This window comes from Oryctolagus cuniculus, chromosome 12 (assembly GCF_051225735.1).
Source record: "Oryctolagus cuniculus isolate XC-2025 breed Fujian yellow rabbit chromosome 12, ASM5122573v1, whole genome shotgun sequence".
Taxonomy (NCBI): Eukaryota; Metazoa; Chordata; class Mammalia; order Lagomorpha; family Leporidae; genus Oryctolagus; species Oryctolagus cuniculus.
The window spans coordinates 41,133,586-41,142,712 of NC_142878.1; the positions used below are offsets into that span (position 1 = coordinate 41,133,586).

Consider the following 9,127-nt stretch of genomic DNA (forward strand, 5'->3'; position numbering starts at 1 on the left):
ACGTGAGGTTTCCTAGGCCAGCCCATTTAGGAAAAACATCTCTGTCCACTTCTGGAGAGGTCCATGGTGCTCCAGGATAATAAAGATGGGAATCCTGCAGAAAAAAACTCTGCTAACACAGTGTTTCCCAGACCTAGTGAATGACAGAACTCTCACTTGTTAACAGCTTTCGTGCACTTACATTCCATGGGGTGGGTAAGTAGGAAGGAGCTGGTCTTTGTGGTGAAAGCAAAAGGAGGGTGACGTTCAGCAAGAGAGAGGCAGCTCCGTCCCCATGTGCGAGGAGTCTGGGAACTCCTTTGCCATGGGGTGACTAGAGCTCCTGGTCTGCAGATCTGTCCTGCACTCTAACTGCCTCTGGTCATTGTCAAGTGCAGGGCTGCCATAACATGGTAGCATTCCTTGTTATTTTTTAAGTATGTATTTATGAGAGAGAGAGAGAGACAGAGAGAGAGAGAACAAATATCTTACCACTGGTTCACTGCCCACATGGCTGCAACAGCCGGTCCTGGGCTGGTGCCATGAAATGGAAATGCAACCCAGGTCTGCCCCGTGGCAGCCAGGATCCCAATCACTTGATCCACACCACTGCCTCCCAGGGTCTGCATCGGCAGGCAGCTACAGTTGGAGCCAGGGATTTTTTTTTTACATTTTTAAACTTAGAAATATACAATGAACAGATTTCATGAATTTCATAGATACAATTACAAGAATACACAATACTTTCCTCTCCGTTCTCTCCTCCTTCCTCTCTTTCATTTTTTTCTTTTAATTTTTTTGTGATGGCACATTTTCAATTTAGTTTATAATCACAGACTTAATGATTTTCTTTCTTTCTTTCTTTCTTTCTTTCTTTCTTTCTTTCTTTCTTTCTTTCTTTCTTTCTTTCTTTTTTTTTTTGACAGGCAGAGTTAGACAGAGAGAGAGAGAGACAGAGACAAAGGTCTTCCTTCCATTGGTTCACCCCCCAAATGGCCGCTATGGCCGGCGCTGCACCGATCCAAAGCCAGGAGCCAGGTGCTTCTTCCTGGTCTCCCATGCAGGTGCAGGGCCCAAGCACCTGGACCATCCTCCACTGCCTTCCCGGGCCACAGCGGAGAGCTGGACTGGAAGAGGAGCAGCTGGGACAGAACCGGCGCCCCAACCGGGACTAGAACCCAGGGTGCCGGCGCCGCAAGCGGAGGATGTCTAGTGAGCCACGGTGCTAGCCCTTAATGCTCTCCTAAACAAAGAGATGGGACTGGCACTGTGGTGCAGCAGGTTAAAACCGCATATGGCTGCTGGTTCGAGTCCCGGCTGCTCCACTTCCAATCCAGCTCTCTGCTATGGCCTGGGAAAACAGCAGAAGATGGTCCAAGTTCTTGGACCCCTGCACCTATGTGGGTGACCAGGAAGGAGCTCCTGGCTCCTGGCTTTGGATAGGCCCAGCTCTGGCCATTGAGGCCATTTGGGGAGTGAACCAGCAGATGGAAGATTTCTTTCTCTCTCTCTCTACCTCTGCCTCTCTGTAACTCTACCTTTCAAATGAATAAATCCTTTTTAAAACTCCAATAATCAAATCACGAGTTGTTAGTTTTGGTAGGTGCCAGGAATTGAACCCGGGTACTCCAGTGTGGAATGTGGGCATCTTAACTGCTGCGTTTAACACCTGCTCCCCGACGGGATTCTTATCGTGAACCTTCCTAATTGAGATGAATTGAGTAAGTCTTTTTTCTTGTAATAGCGAGTCTGACTAATGTAACAGGATGTTAGATGTGACTTTACAGAACACTGGGACAGGTGACAAATGTCCCCACTTCCTCCAGAGACGCCGGACCACCTATGTAGCCTGTACTACGAGATGACAGAGCTGCATTAGCGCTTCCCACGCTCTGGGTGAGGGTGAGGAGAAGGCCTTCCTCGCGGGAGTGAGCAGCAGGAGTCCTGTGCAGCATGGCTGTGGGGGGAAGGGAGAGAGTGCTCCCCCAGCATCACAAGGCAGGTGAGGGAGCCTTCAGAGTCCTAGAGATTTGGGGATGGTGCCTGTTTTGTTCTGACTAAAGCTGATAGAGGGAGCTGAGGAGGTGATGGTGGAGGAGCCATACTCCTACTGGTTGGGGCTACAGGTGTGAACAGGCAAGGACCCATGGAAGGGTGGAACTTGTGTTACCTTTTTTTTTTTTAATTAAAAAATTTTTTTAAAGACCTGGATTTTTCATCTGATAGATGATTAGCTTAATGGTGTCAGTGCCTTTTTTTTTTTAAGATTTATTTTATTTATTTGAAAGACAGAGTTACAGAGAGAGAGAGGGAGAGATATAGAGAGAGAGGTCTTCTATCCACTGGTTCAGTCCCCAATTGGCCACAATAGCCAGAGCTGAGCCAATCCAAAGTCAGGAGTCAGGAGTTTCCTCCAGGTCTCCCACATGGGTGCAGGGGCCCAAGGACTTGAGCCATCCTCCACTGCTTTCCCAGGCCATAGCAGAGAGCTAGATCAGAAGTGGAGCAGCGGCCGGTGCTGCGGCTCACTAGGCTAATCCTCAGCCTGTGGCGCCAGCACCCCAGGTTCTAGTCCCAGTCGGGGTGCCGGATTCTGTCCCAGTTGCTCCTCTTCCAGTCCAGCTCTCTGCTGTGGCCCGGGAGTGCAGTGGGGGATGGCCCAGGTGCTTGGGCCCTGCACCTGCATGGGAGACCAGGAGAAGCACCTGGCTCCTGGCTTCGGATCAGCAACGTGCCGGCAGTAGCGGCCACTTGGTGGGGGTGAACCAACGGAAGGAAGACCTTTCTCTCTGTCTCTCTCTCTCTCACAGTCTAACTCTGCCTGTCAAAAAAAAAAAAAAAAGGGGGGGGGGAGAGCAGCTGGGACTCAAACTAGTGCCCATATGGGATGTTGGCACTGCAGGCTGGGGCTTCACTTGATCTTAGCCAAAAGACTGAGAAGCGATTGGGCTGGGGCTTTAATCCACTGTGCCACAGTGCTGGCCCTGGAACTTAGGATATCTTAAAAAGATAATCTTCTAGGTGTTGGCGCTGTGGCCTAGTGGGTAAAGCCGCCACCTGCAGTGCTGGCATCCCATATGGGTGCCAGTTTGAGACCTGGCTGCTCCACTTTCAATCAAGCTCTCTGGTATGACCTGGGAAAGCAGTAGAAGATGACCTAAGTGCTTGGACCCTTGCACCTACATGGAAGACCCAGAAGAAGCTCCTGGCTCCTGACTTTGGATTGGCTCAGCTCTGGTGGGAGTGAACCAGTGGAATGAAGACCTCTCTCTCTGCCTCTCCTTCTTATTCTGTTTAACTCTGACTTCCAAATAAATAAATAAATAAATAAATCTTTAAAAAAGATAATCTTCTTGTACCTAGTACCTTTGTCTTTCAGTAAATAAAGATTTCCATGTAGCATGAAACCATTTCAATGTGAGATAATATCCTTGAAGAATCACATTATTTCAAGTCTTTTTTTTTTTTTTTTTTTGACAGGCAGAGTGGACAGTGAGAGAGAGAGAGAGACAGAGAGAAAGGTCTTCCTTTACCGTTGGTTCACCCTCCAATGGCTGCTGCGGCCGGTGCATCGCGCTGATCGGAAGCCAGGAGCCAGGTGCTTCTCCTGGTCTCCCATGGGGTGCAGGGCCCAAGCACTTGGGCCATCCTCCACTGCACTCCCTGGCAAGGCGGAGGATTAGCCTAGTGAGCCGCGGCGCCGGCTATAGCGGCTGGATCTTAAACCCAGGCACTTTGATAAGGGATGCAAGCAGCTCAAGGCGGGGATTGGAGGGGGGAGAGTGTCTCAGCCTCTGGGCCAAATGCCCACTCCTGTATAAGAATTATTAATGATTGTTTAACTTTGTTGTCCTTAAAAGTCCAAAAGAGGATCTTTTGGGGCAGGGGCAAGACAAACCCAGCATCAAGCGGCTGGAGGTGGGCAGGAGGAAACTGGAGCTGAGCGGTGAGAGCTGGGGAGCAGCTGGAGGCAGTCACGGCCCTGCTGGTGACAACTGTGGGTTCCTCAGCAGGCCAAGAGCCAGCAATTGTCTGCTGTCTGCACTGAGGCCAGCTTTCAGCTGACAGATCCACAGCGTGGGAAGGCTTTGATGTCCCTACTCCCTTGCTCCATCGCTCCTGCAACATGGGGAGGAGCCAGAGGCCGCAGAGGCACCTGGGGGAGCAGGCATTGAGTATGTCCCACAACCCTCCACACCCTCCCCTCCCCCCCCCACTATCTCGGCTGAACAACAGGCTTCCCAGCTGAGGTGGGTCCCAATGGGGAGAAGTGAAGCATTTTAATTGGTAAGAGTTAGCAGGTTGGCTGTTTGAACAGAGCAGACCTTTGGACTGGATGTGACTTTTACTGTCTGAGGGTGAGCCCTGGGCTGGGAGGGTGCAAGTCCACACTGTGGCTTTTGCAGCGCTTGTCGGTTAGGCTTTTAGCTTCCTGACTTCTGCACTCCACACTGAGGGAGGAGGTCAAAGCTAAAAGCTAAACATCGGCTTAGAGTTGGTTGGGAAGCTGCAGCTGCAGAAGAGGGGACGCCAGAAAGATGCTGTCTATGTGTGTCTGAGGCCCCGCCCTCACTTGGCAGGCTGGGATGCCTCCCATAATGCTTTGGGTTAGTCCTTACTTTGAGGAACTTGGGTGCCTCTAGCATTCATCTTCAGAACACTGCTTAGCTGGGATGCTCTCTATTCTTTTTGAAACAAGGGGAAAGAAGGATCTATTGTTGTGTACATGGTATAATTCAGTGAAACTGTTTATAACTGTATACCAAGTTACATGACATCTGCACAGTTTTTATAATCTATATGTGTTAACTCCAAAAACAACAGAAATGTGGTATTTGTCTTTTTAGATCTAGCTTGTTTTCCCTTAATGATCTCCAGTTCCATCCATTTTGTGCAAATGTCAAGATTTAATTATTTTTATGGTTGAAAAAAATTCCACTATGTTGATATACCACATTTTCTTTACCCAGTCATCAGTTGATAGACATTTTAGATTTATTCTAAATCTTTGCTATTATGATTTCATTCCTTTGGATATATTCCCAGGAGTGGAAGAGCTGGGTTATATGGCAAATCTAGTTTAGTTTCCTGAGGAAACGCCACACTGTTTTCTTTCTTTCTTTCTTTCTTTCTTTCTTTCTTTCTTTCTTTCTTTCTTTCTTTCTTTCTTTCTTTCTTTCTTTCTTTCTTTCTTTCTTTCTTTCTTTCTTTTAAAGATTTATTTATTTATTTGAGGGCCAGCGCCGCGGCTCACTAGGCTAATCCTCCGCCTTGCGGCGCGGGCACACCGGGTTCTAGTCCCGGTCGGGGCGCTGGATTCTGTCCTGGTTGCCCCTCTTCCAGGCCAGCTCTCTGCTATGGCCCAGGAGTGCAGTGGAGGATGGCCCAAGTGCTTGGGCCCTGCACCCCATGGGAGACCAGGAGAAGCACCTGGCTCCTGCCTTCGGATCAGCGCAGTGTGCCGGCCGCAGAACGCCGGCCGCGGCGGCCATTGGAGGGTGAACCAATGGCAAAGGAAGACCTTTCTGTCTGTCTCTCTCACTGTCCACTCTGCCTGTCAAAAAAAAAAAAAAAAAAAGATTTATTTATTTATTTGAAAGGTGGAGTTACACAGAAAGAGGAAAGGCACAAAGAGAGAGAGAAGTCTTCCATCCGCTGGTTCACACCCCAATTGGCCGCAATGGCCGGAGCTGTGCCGATCTGAAGCCAGGAGCCAGGAGCTTCTTGAAGGTCTCCCACATGGGTGCAGGGGCCCAAGGACTTGGGCCACCTTCTACTGCTTTCCCAGGCCATAGAAGAGAGCTGGATGGGAAGTGTAGCAGCTGGGTCTTGAACAGGTGCCCATATGGGATTCTGGAGCTTCAGGCCAGGGCGTTAACCTGCTGCGCCACAGCGCCAGCCCCTCCACACTGTTTTTTATTTTTATTTTTATTATTTTTTTTAATTTTTGACAGGCAGAGTGGACAGTGAGAGATAGACAGAGAGAGAAAGGTCTTCCTTTTTCTGCTGGTTCACCCTCACCCTCCAATGACCACTGCGGCTGGTGGGCTGCAGCTGGCGCACCACACTGATCCAAAGCCAGGAGCCAGGTGTTTCTCTTGGTCTCCCATGTGGGTGCAGGGCCCAAGCACTTGGGCCATCCTCCACTGCACTCCCGGGTCACAGCAGAGAGCTGGGCTGGAAGAGGAGCAACCGGGACAGAACCGGCGCCCTGACTGGGACTAGAACCCCGGGTGCCGGTGCTGCAGGCGAAGGATTAGCCTATTGAGCCACGGTGCCGGCCCCACTCTCTTTTCAATGATAGTCATACCAATGTACATTATCACCAACAATGTATTGGGTACACTTTTCCCCACAATCTTGCCAGCACTTGTCATGTTTTGATTTTTGGATAATTGCCATTCTAACTGGGGGGAGGTGATAATCTCTTTGTATTTTAATTTCATTTCCCTAATGGCTAGTGATGCCAAACATTTTTTTCATGTGTCTCTTGGCCATTTGTATTTTTTCCTTTGAAAAAAAATGCCTATTTTTTAAGATTTATTTTTTATTTATTTGAAAGGCAGAGTTAGAGAGAGAAGAGGAAAAAGAGAGAGAGTGAGAGAATCTTTCACCCACTGATTCACTCCACAAATGGCTGCAAACCAGGAGCCTCAAGCTTCTTTCTGCGAGGCTGCAAGGGCCCAGGCACTTGGGGCATCTTGGGCTACTTTTCCAGGTGCATGAGCAAGGAGCTGGATTGGAAGTGGAGCAGCAGAATCTCTAACTGTCGCCCATATGGGATGGTGGCAGGCCGAGGCTTAACCAGCTATGCCACAATGCCAGCACCTTTGCACATTTAACTTGATTTCTTGTTTTGTTGTTGTTGAGTTTCTTGAGTTCTTTATACATTCTGGATATTATTTCTTTATCAGATATGTAGTTTGCAAGTATTTTCTCCCATTCCATCAATTGTGTCTTCGCATCGTTAATTGTTTCCTTTGCTGTGCACCAACTTCTCAGCTTGATATAGTTCCATTTGTTTATTAGAGTTCTCTATTCTTTTTTTTTAAAGACTTTATTATTTATTTGAAAGTCAGAATTACAGAGAGAGAGAGGGAAGGACAGAGAGAGATCTTCCACCTGTTGGTCCACTCCCCAAAGGGCCACAATAGCCTGGGCTAGGCCAAGCTGAAGCCAGGAGCCAAGAGCTTCATCTGAGTCTTCCACGTGAGTGCTGGGGCCCAAGCTCTTGCATCATTTTCCACTGCCTTCCCCGGTACCTTAGCAGGGAGCTGGATCAGAAGTGGAGCAGCCTGGACTTGAACTGGCACCCATATGGCCATGCTGGCACTGCAGATGGCAGCTTTAACCTGCTGCGCCACAGCACTGGCCCCTTGTTCTCTATTCTTGAAGAACACATTCTTAGAGCTGATAATTCTGTTGACCTTGAAGGTTCTCGGCTGTTTTAAGTATTGGTGTTGGTATTGCCCGAGTGCATGAACTGCGGAATGTTCAAACAAAAGACATGGTAGCTTTCTTCAAGCTGCAGGGATGTCTCTGGACTTGGAACCTGACAGTGTTACTGTTGTGGCATTTGGAAACAATGACCTAATTAAGGAAGGAGACATTGTGAAGAGGGTTGGAGCCACTGTGGGCCTTCCAGTTGGTGAGGAGATGTTGGGTTATGTAGTATTTGCTCTTGGCAATGTCGTTGGTGGAGAGAGTTCATTTGGTTCCAAGACTCATAGACAGGTTTGCCTGAAGCTCCCTGGAATCATTCCTTGAATCTCTGTGTGCGAACCAAAGCAGACAGACATGAAGGCTGCGGAAAGCTTGGTGCCTCGTGGGTGTGGTCAGCGTAAGCCGATTACTGGTGACAGACTGGGAAGACTTGATCTCCATTGATTCTGGCATTGACCAGAAGTGTTTCAGTGATGGATCTGGTGAAGAGGAGAAGTTATACTGTCTCCTAGCTGCTGCTGGTCCAGGAAGATTCACTGTGGCTGTCTGGTGAAGACTTTCAGATGCAGTTGCCATGACACATATCCTTGCAGCATTGGCTTCTGCTGCTACTGCTGCCCACGTCCCACCTGCTCTTTATTCGGGCTGTTCTACGAGGCAGCAGGTGACTGGCAAACGTGCTTGGATCACCTCTGCTGACTGATCTAGGCAGGCTGTAGCTTACGTTCTTTGTTGCCGCTGCTCTTCCCATGCCTTGGCCCCGAGGCCGCTCCTCGTGATGTGTTCCACCCACGCTCCCAGCTGCTGGGGAGAGCAGTTATTTTGGCGGTGGCTCCTTGACTGCTTCCCCAGTCATGGAAACACAGGCTGGTGATGTGTCTGCCTACATCCCATGAGTGTCACTTCTGTCACCGATGGGCAGATCTTCTTGGAAACAGAATTATTTTCTAAATAATGGTCTGTTCTGTGTCAGTCTGCTGTTCAAACCAGGGCTATGAACCAAGCAGGTACCATGAAGCTGGGTATTGTGAGGTTGCTACTTGTGCTCAGTAGGGTTCAGAACTTGATGTTGCCATTCAACAATTCTTGAGTAGCAGTGTGCATCTGACTGAGCTGCCGAAGCATGAACAGTATTTCCCTTGTCTACTTGTTGAAGGCAAGTGGCTGCTATTGGTGCTGGCGTACAGGGGTATTGTGAGAAATTGTTGCCAGCAAGATGACAAAGTTTGAGAATGCTTTCTCATGTTGTTATTCGATACCAAGCCCTGCTAGAAAATCTCAGGAGAGATGGAAGGATGCCAGAAGGGGCTGCTGCAAAGCTGAAGGAGGTTGTAAAACATTTCCTGGCTGGACTTGAAGCTTATGTTCCTTGGAGTCACACCAAACACTAGTTTGGTTTTCTCAGTGTCGCTTCTAGTGAAATCAATTCCATTTGTAAAAGGATTGCTCTCATATTCCAGATGTATAGAAATCACATTAAAGATTCCAAATTGTATGGGGAAAAATCAATTCAAAGAATTTATAGGTATTTACACCGTTTATTACAATTGATGTGTTTGCACTGGTTCCTAAGGGACTATGTGTGAACTTATTCTAACATAAAAGATGTGGGTACTTATAATACGCTTATGATTAACATGAGCAGTTAATATACACTCAGTCAGCGAACACTTATCAAGCACCTCAGCTGGGTACTGGTGCTGCA

The 9,127-nt window shown here is 48.4% G+C and overlaps 1 pseudogene; it reads left to right on the forward strand.

The window, feature by feature from the left end:
* Positions 1-274: 274 nt before the first annotated feature.
* Positions 275-8,125, forward strand: LOC138844796 (ATP synthase F(1) complex subunit alpha, mitochondrial-like; annotated as a pseudogene).
* The last annotated feature ends 1,002 nt before the right edge of the window (positions 8,126-9,127 follow it).